This window comes from Scyliorhinus torazame, chromosome 21, assembly GCF_047496885.1.
Source record: "Scyliorhinus torazame isolate Kashiwa2021f chromosome 21, sScyTor2.1, whole genome shotgun sequence".
Classification (NCBI taxonomy): Eukaryota; Metazoa; Chordata; class Chondrichthyes; order Carcharhiniformes; family Scyliorhinidae; genus Scyliorhinus; species Scyliorhinus torazame.
In genome coordinates this window covers 78,725,503-78,741,302 of record NC_092727.1, presented here as the reverse complement: position 1 = coordinate 78,741,302, position 15,800 = coordinate 78,725,503, and the positions used below count along the sequence as shown (strand labels likewise).

Here is a 15,800-nt window from a genome sequence, read left to right as displayed (position 1 = left end):
CTTTGACGTTAGAGCGGCACGGTGGGGCAGTGGTTAGCACTGCTGCCTCACGGCGCTGAGGACCCGGGTTTGATCCTGGCCCCGAGTCACTGTCTGGCTGAAGCTTGCATAAGCTCCCCATATCTTCATGGGTCTCGCCACCACAACCCAAAAGATGTGCAGGCTAGGTGGATTGGCCAAGGGAAATTACCCGTAAATTGAAAAAAAGAAAGAATTGGGCACTCTAAATTGTTTTTTAAAACTTCTCTTTGGAGTTACAAGTTCACCTGTTGCACTATTCCAATTTTCATCGCTCTGCCATCGGTGACAGGGCATTCAGACCCTGAGACTACACTGGATTGGGACTATGGGGTTCCACAGATCCCTTGAAGTGAGATTAGAGAGTCCCAGCTCATCAGTTACATTAATTTATTCTTTCATGGAATGAGGGCATCACTGGTGAGGCCAACATTTGTTGCCCATCCCTAATTGCCCTTGAACTGAGAGTTCATTTCAGTCAACCACATTGCTGTGGGTATGGAGCCACATGTAGGCCAGATCGGGTAAGGACGGCAATTTTCCTTCCTCAGGTGGCTTCAGTGAACCAGACAGTTTCATGGTCATCATTGCTGAGACTAGCTTCATATTCTAGATTCAATAATTGAATTTAAATTCCACCAGCAGCCATAGTGCGATTTGAACCCATGTCCCCGGAGCATTAACCTGGGCCTCTGGATGACTGCTCCACCGACATTATCACTACCATTATCACTATCATCTCCCCCTTGGGCTCTTGGGGAGGTGGGAGGGCTGTGTGTGGTTCGGTGGCGCAGTAATGATCTCGGCCTACTGGAGAGGATATTCAGAATTCCACCATTTCAGTTGTATTGCGTCGTGACTGCTGTTGGTTTACAGGATTGGGGAATGCAGGATTCATCTTTATCTGTTTTATCGAGATTACGGAATTACTTCTTGACCCATTGGATTGGGAATGCACGATCCCTCTTGTGCCTGTTGAGAGTGTAGGGTTGTTTTCGATATGCTGTAATTAATAATAATAATAATAATAATAATCTTTCTTAGTGTCACAAGTAGGCTGACATTAACACTGCAATGAAGTTACTGTGGAATTATTAACTAAACATAGGGGCAGGTGTAGTGCCCCTGAGGCACTACATTGAGCCTCAGGCACCTGTTCCACCATTTAATTTGATTATGGTTAATCTATATCGTGGCCTACTCACCTTGCCTAACAAGAATCTTTAACAGTTTTGACATTTTCAATTTCACTTTAGCTTCAACAGCCTTTTGGGGGAAAGAGTTCTGGGGTGCTATTATCCCCCCCCAACCCCCCACACCGGGTGGGAGAATCGCCGGTGCGCCGCGCGAATCGCGCCACACCGCCCCGACCCCCGCACGCGATTCTCCCACCCCCCGGAAACCAGCGGCACGCGATTCGCACCGGGCCGCTCGGAGAACCGCCGAGCGGCGATTCTCCGGCCCGCATGGGCCGAGCGGCCGCTACGACACGACAGGTTCCCGCCGGCGCCGTCCACCCCTGGTCGCTGCTGGTGGGAACTCTGCGGGAAAGCTGTGGGGGGCGGCCTGTGGGGGAGGGAGGGGGGCTCCTTCACCGGGGTGGCCTCCGATGGGGTCTGGCCCGCGATCGGGGCCCACCAGTCGGTGGGCCGGCCTCTCCCTCCCCGGGCCTACCTCCTTCCGCGCGCGGCCCCAGAACACCGGCGCCATGTTGGTGAGGGGCCGGCGTGCGTAAGACGTTCCCCGTGCATGCGCAGGATGGCGCGGCCCAACTGCGCATGTGCAGGATGACCACTCCAGCGCCATGCTGGCCCCCTGTGGGGGCCAGAGTAGGTCGTGCCCAGGCCCTGTCACGACGGCGTTCACGATGGCGCGAACACTTGGCCTCCATATCGGAGAATAGCCCTCCTGATTTCTATAGTCCTTTGTATGAAGAAATGATTCCAGACATCCCCTTGGCACGGTCTAGCTTTAATTTAAGGTTAAACTCATTTGTTCAAGATTCTCCCACCAGAGAAATTTCTCTCGATCTACCATAACTTCTTTAACCATCATAAATACCTCCGTTAGATTACCCCTTAATCTTTTCCATAAATGATTATTTTATTCTTTCATACCACCTGTAGCGCCTCGTGTTCCATGGAGAATTCCTATACTGTAAAGACGGCCATTCGGCCCATTGAGTCTGCAGCGACCCTCTGAAAGAGCACCCTACCTAGGCTAACTCCCCCACCCTGTCCCTGTAACCCCAAAACCCCACCTAACCTGTATATCTTTGGACACCAAGAGGCAATTCATCTTGGCCAATCCACCTAACCTGCACATCTTTGGACTGTGGGAAGAAACTGGAGCACCCGGAGGAAACCCTACCTGCAACAGTAGTGAACTCACCAGCATTGAGGGCATTTAAAAGTTTATTGGATAAACATATGGATGATAATGGCATAGTGTAGGTTAGATGGCTTTTTTTTTTAAATAATATTTTATTGAAAATTTTTGGTCAACCAACACAGTACATTGTGTATCCTTTACACAACATTATAACAATACAGATAATAATGACCTTTTTTTATTTAAACAAGAACAAAAAAAAACAACAACAAATAAATAAATATTAAATAACAAAAATAAAAACTAGCCCTAATTGGCAACTGCCTTGTCTCAGGCCACCCCCCCCCCCAAAGTCCTGGGCTGCTGCTGCTGCCTTCTTTTTTCCCCCATCTATCTTTCCGCAAGATATTCGACGAACGGTTGCCACCGCCTGGTAAACCCTTGAGCCGACCCCCTTAGGACGAACTTAATCCGCTCTAACTTTATGAACCCCGCCATATCATTTATCCAGGTCTCCACCCCCGGGGGCTTGGCTTCTTTCCACATTAGCAATATCCTGCGCCGGGCTACTAGGGACGCAAAGGCCAAAACATCGGCCTCTCTCGCCTCCTGCACTCCCGGCTCTTGTGCAGCCCCAAATATAGCCAACCCCCAGCTTGGTTCGACACGGACTCCTACTACTTTCGAAAGCACCTTTGTCACACCCATCCAAAACCCCTGTAGTGCCGGGCATGACCAAAACATATGGGTATGATTCGCTGGGCTTCTCGAGCACCTCGCACACCTATCCTCCACCCCAAAAAATTTACTGAGCCGTGTTCTAGTCATATGTGCCCTGTGTAATACCTTAAACTGAATCAGGCTTAGCCTGGCGCACGAGGACGACGAGTTTACCCTGTTTAGGGCATCTGCCCACAGCCCCTCCTCGATCTCCTCCCCTAGCTCTTCTTCCCATTTCCCTTTTAGTTCGTCCACCATAGTCTCCCCTTCATCCCTCATTTCCCTATATATATCCGACACCTTACCGTCCCCCACCCATTTCTTTGAGATGACTCTGTCCTGCACCTCTTGTGTCGGGAGCTGCGGGAATTCCCTCACCTGTTGCCTCGCAAAAGCCCTCAATTGCATGTACCTGAATGCATTCCCTTGGGGCAACCCATATTTCTCGGTCAGCGCTCCCAGACTCGCGAACTTCCCATCCACAAATAGATCTTTCAATTGCGTTATACCTGCTCTTTGCCACATTCCATATCCCCCATCCATTCCCCCCGGGGCAAACCTATGGTTGTTTCTTATCGGGGACCCCCCCAATGCTCCGGTCTTTCCCCTATGTCGTCTCCACTGTCCCCAAATCTTCAGTGTAGCTACCACCACCGGACTCGTGGTATAGTTCCTTGGTGAGAACGGCAATGGGGCTGTCACCATAGCCTGCAGGCTGGTCCCCCTACAGGACGCCCTCTCTAATCTCTTCCACGCCGCTCCTTCCTCCTCTCCCATCCACTTACTCACCATTGAAATATTAGCGGCCCAATAATACTCACTTAGGCTCGGTAGTGCCAGCCCCCCCCTATCCCTACTACGCTGTAAGAATCCCTTCCTCACTCTCGGAGTCTTCCCGGCCCAAACAAAACCCATGATACTCTTTTCTATCCTTTTGAAAAAAGCCTTCGTGATCACCACCGGGAGGCACTGAAACACAAAGAGGAATCTCGGGAGGACCACCATCTTAACCGCCTGCACCCTCCCTGCCATTGACAATGCTACCATATCCCATCTCTTGAAATCTTCCTCCATCTGTTCCACCAACCGCGTCAAATTTAGCCTGTGCAATGTGCCCCAATTCTTAGCTATCTGGATCCCCAGGTAACGAAAGTCTCTTGTTACCTTCCTCAACGGTAGGTCTTCTATTTCTCTACTCTGCTCCCCTGGATGCACCACAAACAGCTCACTCTTCCCCATGTTCAATTTATACCCTGAAAAATCCCCAAACTCCCCAAGTATCCGCATTATTTCTGGCATCCCCTCCGCTGGATCCGCCACATATAGTAGCAGATCATCCGCATATAAAGATACCCGGTGTTCTTCTCCTCCCCTAAATATTCCCCTCCATCTCTTGGAACCTCTCAGCGCTATCGCCAGGGGCTCAATCGCCAGTGCAAACAGTAATGGGGACAGAGGACATCCCTGCCTTGTCCCTCTATGGAGCCGAAAATATGCCGATCCCCGTCCATTCGTGACCACACTCGCCACTGGGGCCCTATACAACAGCTGCACCCATCTAACATACCCCTCTCCAAACCCAAATCTCCTCAACACCTCCCACAGATAATCCCATTCCACTCTATCAAATGCTTTCTCGGCATCCATCGCCACTACTATCTCCATTTCACCCTCTGGTGGGGCCATCATCATTACCCCTAACAGCCTCCGTATATTCGTGTTCAGCTGTCTCCCCTTCACAAACCCAGTTTGGTCCTCATGAACCACCCCCGGGACACATTCCTCTATTCTCATTGCCATTACCTTGGCCAGGACCTTGGCATCCACATTGAGGAGGGAAATCGGTCTGTAGGACTCGCATTGTAGCGGATCCTTTTCCTTCTTTAAGAGAAGCGATATCGTTGCTTCTGACATAGTCGGGGGCAGTTGTCCCCTTTCCTTTGCCTCGTTAAAGGTCCTCGTCAGTAGCGGGGCGAGCAAGTCCAAATATTTTCTGTAAAATTCAACTGGGAATCCGTCCGGTCCCGGGGCCTTTCCCGTCTGCATGTTCCTAATTCCTTTCACCACTTCTTCTACCGTGATCTGTGCTCCCAGTCCCACCCTTTCCTGCTCTTCCACCTTGGGAATTTCCAGCCGATCCAAAAAATCCATCATTCTCTCCCTCCCATCCGGGGGTTGAGCTTCATACAATTTTTTATAAAATGTCTTGAACACTTCATTCACTCTCTCCGCTCCCCGCTCCGTCTTTCCTTCCTCGTCCCTCACCCCCCCTATTTCCCTCGCTGCTCCCCTTTTCCTCAATTGGTGTGCCAGCAATCTGCTCGCCTTCTCTCCATATTCATACTGTACACCCTGCGCCTTCCTCCATTGTGCCTCTGCAGTGCCTGTAGTCAGCAAGTCAAATTCCACATGCAGCCTTTGCCTTTCCCTGTACAGTTCCTCCTCCGGTGCTTCCGCATATTGTCTGTCCACCCTCAAAAGTTCTTGCAGCAACCGCTCCCGTTCCTTACTCTCCTGCTTCCCTTTATGTGTCCTTATTGATATCAGCTCCCCCCTAACCACCGCCTTCAACGCCTCCCAGACCACTCCCACCTGAACCTCCCCATTGTCATTGAGTTCCAAGTACTTTTCAATGCATCCCCTCACCCTTAGGCACACCCCCTCATCCGCCATTAGTCCCATGTCCATTCTCCAGGGTGGGCGCCCTCTTGTTTCCTCCCCTATCTCCAAGTCTACCCAGTGTGGGGCATGATCCGAAATGGCTATAGCCGTATATTCCGTTCCCCTCACCCTCGGGATCAATGCCCTACCCAACACAAAAAAGTCTATGCGTGAATAGACTTTATGGACATAGGAGAAAAACGAGAACTCCTTACTCCTAGGTCTACTGAATCTCCACGGGTCCACCCCTCCCATCTGCTCCATAAAATCCTTAAGCACCTTGGCTGCTGCCGGCCTCCTACCAGTCCTGGACTTCGATCTATCCAACCTTGGTTCCAACACCGTGTTAAAGTCTCCCCCCATTATCAGCTTTCCGGTCTCTAGGTCTGGGATGCGTCCTAGCATTCGCCTCATAAAGTTGGCATCGTCCCAGTTCGGGGCATACACGTTTACCAAAACCACCATCTCTCCCTGTAATTTGCCACTCACCATCACGTATCTGCCCCCGTTATCCGCCACTATAGTCTTTGCCTCGAACATTACCCGCTTCCCCACTAATATAGCCACCCCCCTGTTTTTCGCATCCAGCCCCGAATGGAACACCTGCCCCACCCATCCTTTGCGCAACCTAACCTGGTCTATCAGTTTCAGGTGCGTTTCCTGTAACATAACCACATCTGCTTTAAGTTTCTTAAGGTGTGCGAGTACTCGTGCCCTCTTTATCGGCCCGTTAAGCCCCCTCACGTTCCACGTGATCAGCCGAGTTGGGGGGCTTCCCACCCCCCCCCCCCCCCTTGCCGGTTAGCCATCATCTTTTTCCAGCTTCTCACCCAGTTCCCACGCAGCTGTATCTCTCCCAGACGGTGCCCCCCCGCCCATTCTTTCCCGTACCCACTCCCCCCTTTCCCCAGCAGCAGCAACCCAGTAATTCCCCCCTCCCCCCCCCCCCCCCTGCTAGACCCCCGCTAGCGTAATTACTCCCCCAATGTTGCTCCCAGAAGTCAGCAAACTCTGGCTGACCTCGGCTTCCCCCCGTGATCATGGCTCGCACCGTGCGACGCCCCCTCCTTCCTGCTTCTCTATTCCCGCCATAATTATCATAGCGCGGGAACCAAGCCCGCGCCTCTCCCTCGGCCCCGCCTCCCATGGCCAACGCCCCATCTCCTCTCCCTCCCCACCTCCCCCCATCACCACCTGTGGGAGAAAGAAAAGTTACCATACCGCAGGATTAAAACATAAAACCCCTCTTCTCCCCCCCCCATTCGCCCCACCACTTTGTCCAAACGTTCATTTTCATAATCCAATCATTCCAATTTTTCTTCTACAATAAAAGTCCACGCTTCATCCGCCGTCTCAAAGTAGTGGTGCCTCCCTTGATATGTGACCCACAGTCTTGCCGGTTGCAGCATTCCAAATTTTATCTTCTTTTTGTGAAGTACCGCTTTGGCCCGATTAAAGCTCGCCCTCCTTCTCGCCACCTCCGCACTCCAATCTTGATAGACGCGGATCACCGCGTTCTCCCATTTACTACACCGAGTTTTCTTCGCCCATCTAAGGACCATTTCTCTATCCTTAAAACGGAGGAATCTCACCACTATGGCTCTGGGAGTTTCTCCTGCTCTCGATCCTCGCACCATAACTCGGTATGCTCCCTCCACCTCCAACGGACCCGTCGGGGCCTCCGCTCCCATTAACGAGTGCAGCATCGTGCTCACATATGCCCCGACGTCCGCCCCCTCCACACCTTCAGGAAGGCCAAGAATCCTCAAGTTGTTCCTCCTTGCGTTGTTTTCCAGTGCCTCCAACCTCTCCACAGATCGTTTCTGGTGTGCCTCCTGTATCTCCGACTTCACCACCAGGCCCTGTATATCGTTCTCATTCTCTGCTGCTTTCGCCTTCACGACCCGAAGCTCCTGCTCCTGGGTCTTTTGTTCCTCTTTCAACCCTTCAATCGCCTGTAATATCGGGGCCAACAACTCTTTCTTCATTTCCTTTTTTATCTCCTCCACGCAGCGTTTCAAGAACTCTTGTTGTTCAGGGCCCCATATGAAACTGCCACCTTCCGACGCCATCTTGGTTTCTGCTTGCCTTCCTTGCCGTTGTTCCAAAGGATCCGCTGCAATCCGGCCACTTTCCTCTCCTTTTTCCATCCGTGTCCAGGGGGAACACCCTTCTGGTTTACCGCACGGTGTTTTTAGCCGTTAAAATTGCCGTTGGGGCTCCTATCAAGAGCCCAAAAGTCCGTTCCACCGGGAGCTGCCGAAACGTGCGACTTAGCTGGTCATCGCCGCACCCGGAAGTCGGTTAGATGGCTTTTGTTTCGGTGCAACATCGTGGGCCGAAGGGCCTGTACTGCGCTGTATTGTTCTATGTTCTATGTTCTATTAAACCCATGCAGGGGAGAAAGTACAAACTCCACACAGACATTCACCCATGGCCAGAATTCAACCCGGGTCCCTCGTGCTGCGAGGCAGCAACGCTAACTGTATTATCAATCAGGCTTTAGTTTTTAAAAAAACGTTTGGCTGGATAAGATGGAAAGAGCTGACACAGAGATAACAATTGGATCATTAGAAGGGCAGAGAGGGGGCACAGGTAAGAGGGATAATTGGTACCGATTATAGACAGGCAGACACAAAGGTAACAATGGATTCTGGAGAGAGGGAGGATGAGAGGAAACAACAGTGATGTAGTGTCACAGGGTGGTGCTCGCAATAAGCCAGTGAGACGAGAGAAAGAGGGTATGCAGAAGATGCTGAAGCAGGGACTATGGGAGCTTGGCTAACTTGGACAGCATCGGGTAACAATGATGGCGGCAAGCCCAAAGCAACTAATTTGATAGTACCAGCACAGACATCCTCCACTGTGCTTCTATGATGCTGTAAACACAGCTGTAACTTCAATAAATTGACAGCCCTGTCAAATAGCTGAACAAGATCAGATGGACTGAAAATTAAGTCAATGAGTTCAGTGACCCCCAAGGTGTAATATAAATGCAGTCATTCAAAATCCACCCAGCTCAGGCAATCAAATTCTCATAACTACCTGGAAAAAGGCTTCAAACTCTCGGTATTGGCTCCTGGTTAAGCAGCTTTCTGCACTGAGGAGCTCCACTCGCCGGAACTCCTCATTGCAGTGAGTTATCAGGATGCCATTTTTAAATGGCAACCTGATCTCTTGAGCACCCGATGCAACTCCCCAAGTCCCAACTCACAATAAGGGGGTCTGCAGGCCCCTCGCAGTGCACCCCGCAGGCCCGATCATCACCACGTGAAAAATACCAGCTTGGCACCACCAGCCTGGCACACTGACAGTGCCACCTGGACACCTTGGCAGAACCAGGCTGGTACCCAGGTGGCACTGCAAGGGTGCCAATCTGGAAGTGCCAGGATGCCAGACTGGCAATGCCAGGGTGCCCCGGTTGCACAGCTGTGTGAGGGTACCACCACCTTTCCCAGAAGGCATGCACCTTGGGGTCTCCAATACCATGAGAGACCCCCACGAGTGCCGTTCCACTTGGTCCCCGTTTGTGGAGACCTGCACTGAACGGCGCTCACCCGAGGTCTCCAACGTGAAGGGGAAAGATCCCAATGCCTTGGTTACCTTGGGGAACTGCATATTTGCATATTAAAGTGAGACTAGCTGTCACGCTCGAACATGCAGATTTGTCAAAACATGATCCCACCCATGAAGTGTTGGGTGCTCTGAGGTACAGACAAACCAACATGGTTGCGATTGGTACAACGCAGTTTTATTCCATTAAACTATTTATACATCAGACTTGGTACTCAGCACGTTGTGACGGTGTGAGTGTCTTGCTATGAGGTCCTGGCCCTGTGCCGTCTCCAGATGGACTGCCTAGGAAGTGTTGTGTTTCTTGTTTTATATTGTGTCTGCTCTTGTCTGTGATTGGCTGTCATGTTATGTGTGCTAATTGGTCCGTTGGTCTGTCTATCATTATGTATGTGTTATGATGTATGTTTGAATATCATGACATCCCCCCTTTTTTTTTACAAGATTATGTGCCTACATGGTTATAAATATAAATGTGTCCTGAGTGCAGCTAAAGGTGTGTGTGCGTAATATTTACATCATGTACATGGGACTTAACTATATACAAGGGGCGATGTCAGGTGTGACATGCTAACGAGGTTGTACCATAACAAAAAGAAGAACAACGTGGAAATTTGGAACGATCAAACGAAGCCTGTAACGATAAATGACATGTTAGAAAACAGTGGTTGCAAAAGTTTGATGTGTGAACAGTCTCATAAGTCCAGTCTAGTAGGTGGGCGACGAATTCGGGTTGACCGCCTCAAGGGTGGGTCGGGAACCACCGGCTGAGGTGCGAGCCTGGCCACGGGCGGCGACAGAAGTGGCATGGTATATGGCAGTTCCACGAAGTAGCTATCAGGAACCAGTGGAGGACACGGCGTCTGTGTAGGGTCCCGTTGCGAGCGTGGAAGTAAGTGAAGGGCTCGGCGATTGCGTCTACGCACGGATCCATCCGGCATGCGTACCAGGAGCGAGCGGGGAGCCACGCGTCGGAGGACTTCGGCAGGTGCTGACCAGCCACCGTCTGGTAGGTGGATGCGGCCGTTGTCTCCAGGGGCCAGGGAGGGAAGATCAGTTGCCCGTATGTCGTACGATCTCTTCTGGTGACCACGCTGCAGTTGCATCCTATGCAGTACCGGAGCATGGTCTATTGTTGGTGCCAGGATGGAAGGCACAGTGGTTCTGAGGGCGCGACCCATCAGCAGCTGTGCTGGTGAGAGACCAGTGGCTAATGGGGCCGAGCGATAAGCCAGCAGGGCGAGGCAGAAGTCCGACCCGGCAGCAGCAGCCTTGCAGAGGAGCCGCTTGACAATGTGAACGCCCTTCTCCGCCTTTCCATTTGACTGGAGGTGTAGAGGGCTGGACGTCACGTGTGTGAAGCCACACGAAGCAGCAAAGGACGACCATTCCTGGCTGGCAAAACAGGGCCCATTTTCCGACATGACAGTCATCGGAATGCCGTGGCGAGCAAAGGTGTCTTTGCAGGCCCTGATGCCAGCAGACGACGTCAAATCGTGCAGGCGTATGACTTCAGGGTAGTTTGAGAAGTAGTCAACTACAATGATATAGTCCCTGCTGAGCACGTGAAACAGGTCGACACCCACCTTCGCTCAGGGGGACGTCACCAGCTCATGGGGCAGAAGCGTCTCAGGAGGTTGCGCCGGCTGAAACCTTTGGCAGGTTGTACAGTTGAGCACCATGTTGGCAATATCGTCACTGATGCCCGGCCAGTATACCGCCTCTCGAACCCTCTGTCTGCACTTCTCGACCCCCAAGTGGCCTTCGTGTAGTTGGCCGAGAACCAGCTGGCGCAGGCTGTGTGGAATCACAATCCGGTCCAGCTTCAGAAGGACACCAGCAATGATGGCTAGGTCGTCTCGTACATTGTAGAACTGCGGGCACTGCCCTTTGAGCCATCCTCCCGTCATGTGGCGCATCACTCGCTGCAGAAGGGGGTCGCCCGCAGTCTCTCGGCGGATACGGGCCAGACTGGAGTCGTCAGCCGGCAGATTTGCCGCTGTGAAAGTCACTCGTGCCTCGACCTGACATACAAACCCCTCCGCATCTGGCGGCGTGCTCACTGCTCTGGATAGGGCATCCGCCACGATGAGGTCCTTCCCTGGAGTGTAGACCAGTTGGAAGTCGTACCTCCTGAGTTTAAGTTGGAGGCGAGGGGTCATCTCGTTCAGGTCCTTGTTTATTATGCTGACCAGGGGGCGGTGGTCAGTTTCGACAGTGAACCGAGGAAGACCATATACATAATCATGGAACTTGTCTAAACCGGTTAGCAAGCCCAGGCACTCTTTTTCGATTTGCGCGTAGCGCTGCTCTGTGGGGGTCATGGCCCGCGATGCATAGGCCACTGGGGCCCATGATGCCGTGTCATCCCTCTGCAGGAGCACTGCTCCAATGCCGGATTGGCTGGCATCAGCCGAGATTTTGGTGGCACGAGACGTGTCAAATAAACGCCAACACTGGTGCCGTGGTGAGTTTGCGTTTGAGCTCCTCCCATTCCAGCTGGTGTGTGTGTTGCCACTGGAACTCTGTGGATTTCCTGACGAGGTGGCGCAGAGTCGTTGTGTGGGAGGCAAGTTTGGGAATTCACTTCCCCAGGAAGTTGACCATGCCAAGGAAGAGTAGGACAGCTTTCTTGTCGGCCGGCTGCGGCATGGCTGTGATGGCGCTCACCTTGTCTGCATCCGGATGGACCCCTGACCGGGAGATATGGTCCCCCAGGAACTTCAGCTCGGTCTGGCCAAAGGAGCACTTGGCTCGGTTGAGGAGCAGGCCGTTTTCCCGTATGCGGGCAAAAACGCGTTGGAGACGATATATGTGCTCCTGCGGTGTGGTGGACCAGATGATGACATCGTCCACATATACGTGCACCCCTTCGATGCCTTCCATCATCTGCTCCATGATTCTATGGAAGACCTCAGATGCTGAGATGATGCCAAATGGCATCCAGTTGTAGCAGAACCTGCCGAAAGGGGTGTTGAAGGTACATAGCTTTCAGCTGGACAGGTTCAGTTGGATCTGCCAAAACCCTTTAGAAGCATCCAGTTTCGTGAATATCTTCGCCTGGGCCATTTCACTGGTGATCTCTTCCCGTTTGGGTATGGGATAATGTTCCCTCATAATATTATTATTGAGGTCTTTGGGGTCAATACAGATACGGAGCTCGCCGGAGGGTTTCTTGACACACACCATGGAGCTGACCCATGGCGTGGGCTACGTGACCCTGGATAGGACCCCTTGGTCCTGGAGATCCTGCAGCTGCTGTTTGAGGCGGTCTTTAAGTGGCGCAGGAACCCTGCGAGGTGCGTGAACGACCGGGATGGCGTCCGGTTTGAGGTGAATTTGGTAGGTGTATGGCAGTGTTCCCATGCCTTCGAATGCCTCCTGGTTGTGGGCGAGGAGCGATTGGAGCTGTGTGTTGAATTCTGCATTCGGGAAGTCAGACGTGCCGTCTGGAGAGAGAGAGTAGATTCGTTGCACAAGGTGGAGAGCCTTGCATGCCTGTGCGCCCAGCAGGGAGTCCTTTGATGAGCCGACTATCTCGAACGAGAGTGTGGCCGTGTTTGTGTTGTGTGTCACCTGGAGCTGGCAGGATCCCATGGCCGGGATAACGTTCCCGTTGTAGTCGACCATCATGCACCGGGATGGCTGGATTGGTGGTCTGGCCTTCATGGCGTAGAAGGCTGACCATGCTATGAGGTTGGCGGAGGCGCCAGTGTGTCTAGTCGGAAAGTGATCGGCGATCGGTTGACCGTTATGGTGGCACTCCATTCATCGCCCGGATTGATGGTGTTGACCCGGTTCCCATCAATGACCGCAACCCGGAAGGCGTCTTGGTCACCTGTGTCATCGGTTTGGATGTCGTGATGTGGAGGCTGAATGGTCCGCACGTTCCTGCGAGGTTGTCGGAGATCTGGAAGATCAACAGGTTGAGCCGCTCGACAGTAGGCAGCGTAGTGGCCCATCTTGCCACAGCGTAGGCATTGTCGGGTTTTTGCAGGACATTGCCCTTTTAAATGTGCAGCTCCACAGTTGCCGCACGTCATGACGTCATGGCGTTCGTTACGCCACTGCGCATGTGCAGTTCGGTCTTGCGCGGGCGCGCCTGCACAGCACGTCCCTCAGTGTTGCCATAGGTTTTGGCGCACAAACGCGGGAGGCCTTGAAAAGCGCGCCAAATGGCTGCCCTCTTCCGGGCCGCGGGCCGGGAGAAACTCGATTGCCTGGACGCGTTCGGCCTCGTGCGTGGCCTGGCTTGCCAATTCGGTCACGTGGGACCCCCTCCGTGCCGATTCGGTCGCCTGAAATTGGGCATAGCGGCTGGTCGCATTCTCATGCAGGACACACGCTTCAACTGCAGATGCTAAGGTCAGGCCTTTTATTTTTAGAAGCTGCTGGCGTAGGCCACTGGAGGCAACGCCAAAAACTATCTGGTCCCGGATCATGGACTCTGAGGTGGTGTCATAACCGCAGGACTGCGCGAGTATGCGGAGGTGCGTCAGGAAGGACTGAAAGAGCTCATCCTTACCTTGCAGGCGCTGCTGAAAGACATACCTCTCAAAGCTTTCGTTGACCTCAACGTTGAAGAGCTTGAGGAGGACCGTGTCATATTTAGATTTGTTCTCGCCTTCCGCGAACACCAAGGAGTTGTATACATTGATGGCGTGCTGACCTGCGGTAGTGAGGAGCATGGCAATCTTCGTTTCGTCCGAGGCGCCCTGTTTTTCATTGGCTTGCATGAAGAGTTCGAAGCGCTGCTTGAAGAGCGTCCAATTTGTGCCCAGGTTCCCAGCGACTTGCAACGGTTGCGGTTTGTTGAGGGTGTCCATGGCTCAGGATGGCAGATTTGCCGGTAGGTATCGATTCACTCCTGGTATCATGAAGTGTTGGGTGCTCTGAGGTACAGACAAACCAACACGGTTGCGATTGGTACAACGCAGTTTTATTCCATTAAACTACTTATACATCAGACTTGGTACTCAACACGTTGTGACTGTGTGAGTGTCTTGCTATGAGGTCCTGGCCCTGTGCCGTCTCCAGGTGGACTGTGCAGGAAGTGTCGTGTTTCTTGTTTTATACTGTGTCTGCTCTTGTCTGTGATTGGCTGTCGTGTTATGTGTGCTAATTGGTCCGTTGGTCTGTCTATCATTATGTATGTGTTATGACGTATGTTTGAATATCATGACAACCCACAATGGGTGGACTTCACATCGCGACTTCTCGCGAGATCGCTTTAGGTTGCATGAGACGTCGCGAGTCGGGTAGATCCTGGGAACGTGGGGTGGGATTCTCCGACCCCCCTGCCGGGTTGGAGAATCGCCAGGGGGCGGCGTGAATCCCGCCCCCGCCGGCTGCCGAATTCTCCAGCACTGGAGATATGGTGGGGGTTGGGAGCGCCCCCCACCCGGCGATTCTCCGGCCCTTGATGGGCCGCCTGGCTGCCCGTTTTTTGCCGGTCGTGCCTTCGTAAATTAGAGTAGGGTTTTATCGGTGGGACCGTGGGCAACCTCCGGGGTTCTCGGGGGGGGGGGGGGGGTGGTGAGGGGATCTGGCCCAGGGAGGTGCCCTCACTGTGGCCTGGCCCGCGATCGATGCCCACCGATCCACGGGCGGGCCTGTGCCGCGGGGGCACTCTATTCTTCCGCACCATCGGCTGTAGCAGTGCGCCATGGCCGGTGCGGAGACTAAGCCCTCTGCGCTGGGATGACGTCAGCACAGGCTGGCGCCCCCGCGCATGCGCCAATTCACGCCGGCCGCGGACGCCCTTCGGCGCCGGTTGGCGTGGCGCCAAGCCCCTTCCCCGCTGGCCGGCGCGGCACAAACCACTCCGGGGCCGGCCTAGCCCCTGAAGGTACGGCCCGACGTCGGAGTGGTTCACGGCACTCCTTCCCGCCGGAGCTGCCCGCCCCGCGGATTACAGCAGAATCCCGCCCGTGGTCTCCCAGCAGTTACCGGCCACTGTTGCTGCACGCTGCTTTTTGGGCGTAGCGTGACCAGTTGATTGCGCCCAGAGTATTTTGCAACTTTAGACTAAATAAATTGGTAAATCTTTCAACAGTTTTTTTAAAACAGAAGGAGGCAGGAAATGGAGATGAATTAACAGGGACTCTTCAGTAGATTTAGAAAGTATAATATTTACATTTGGACGAATATAGATATACAAAGCAGAGGCAATACTGGGCGAGTGGAATGGATCCAATTGCACCAGAGTTGAAAAGTTAATTCTTAATAGTTGTCAGAGGAGGACAGGATTCAAAAATAACTTAATGCTTGTAATTTCAGGTGATCATTTACAGCGTTTATCTGTAATTTCTATCGACTTTTCTACTGCTGATTTTCACCTATTTAAATTACATTCCATTTTGGGCCTTTTGAAACAAAAATAAACTTCTCACAGAATGGGATGTTGAACAACATGTCAACAACGATTGAGGTTGGCGCGCATCAACAGGAGCCGGATAGGCCTAATCATAGAATTTACAGTGCAGAAGGAGGCCATT

At 52.7% G+C, this 15,800-nt stretch overlaps 1 protein-coding gene across 3 annotated transcripts in view; it reads left to right on the top strand.

Moving 5' to 3' along the window:
• The window catches only part of mrc2 (mannose receptor, C-type 2), a 603,955-nt gene that overhangs the window by 247,472 nt on the left and 340,683 nt on the right, over positions 1-15,800 (top strand). The window lies entirely within an intron of this gene.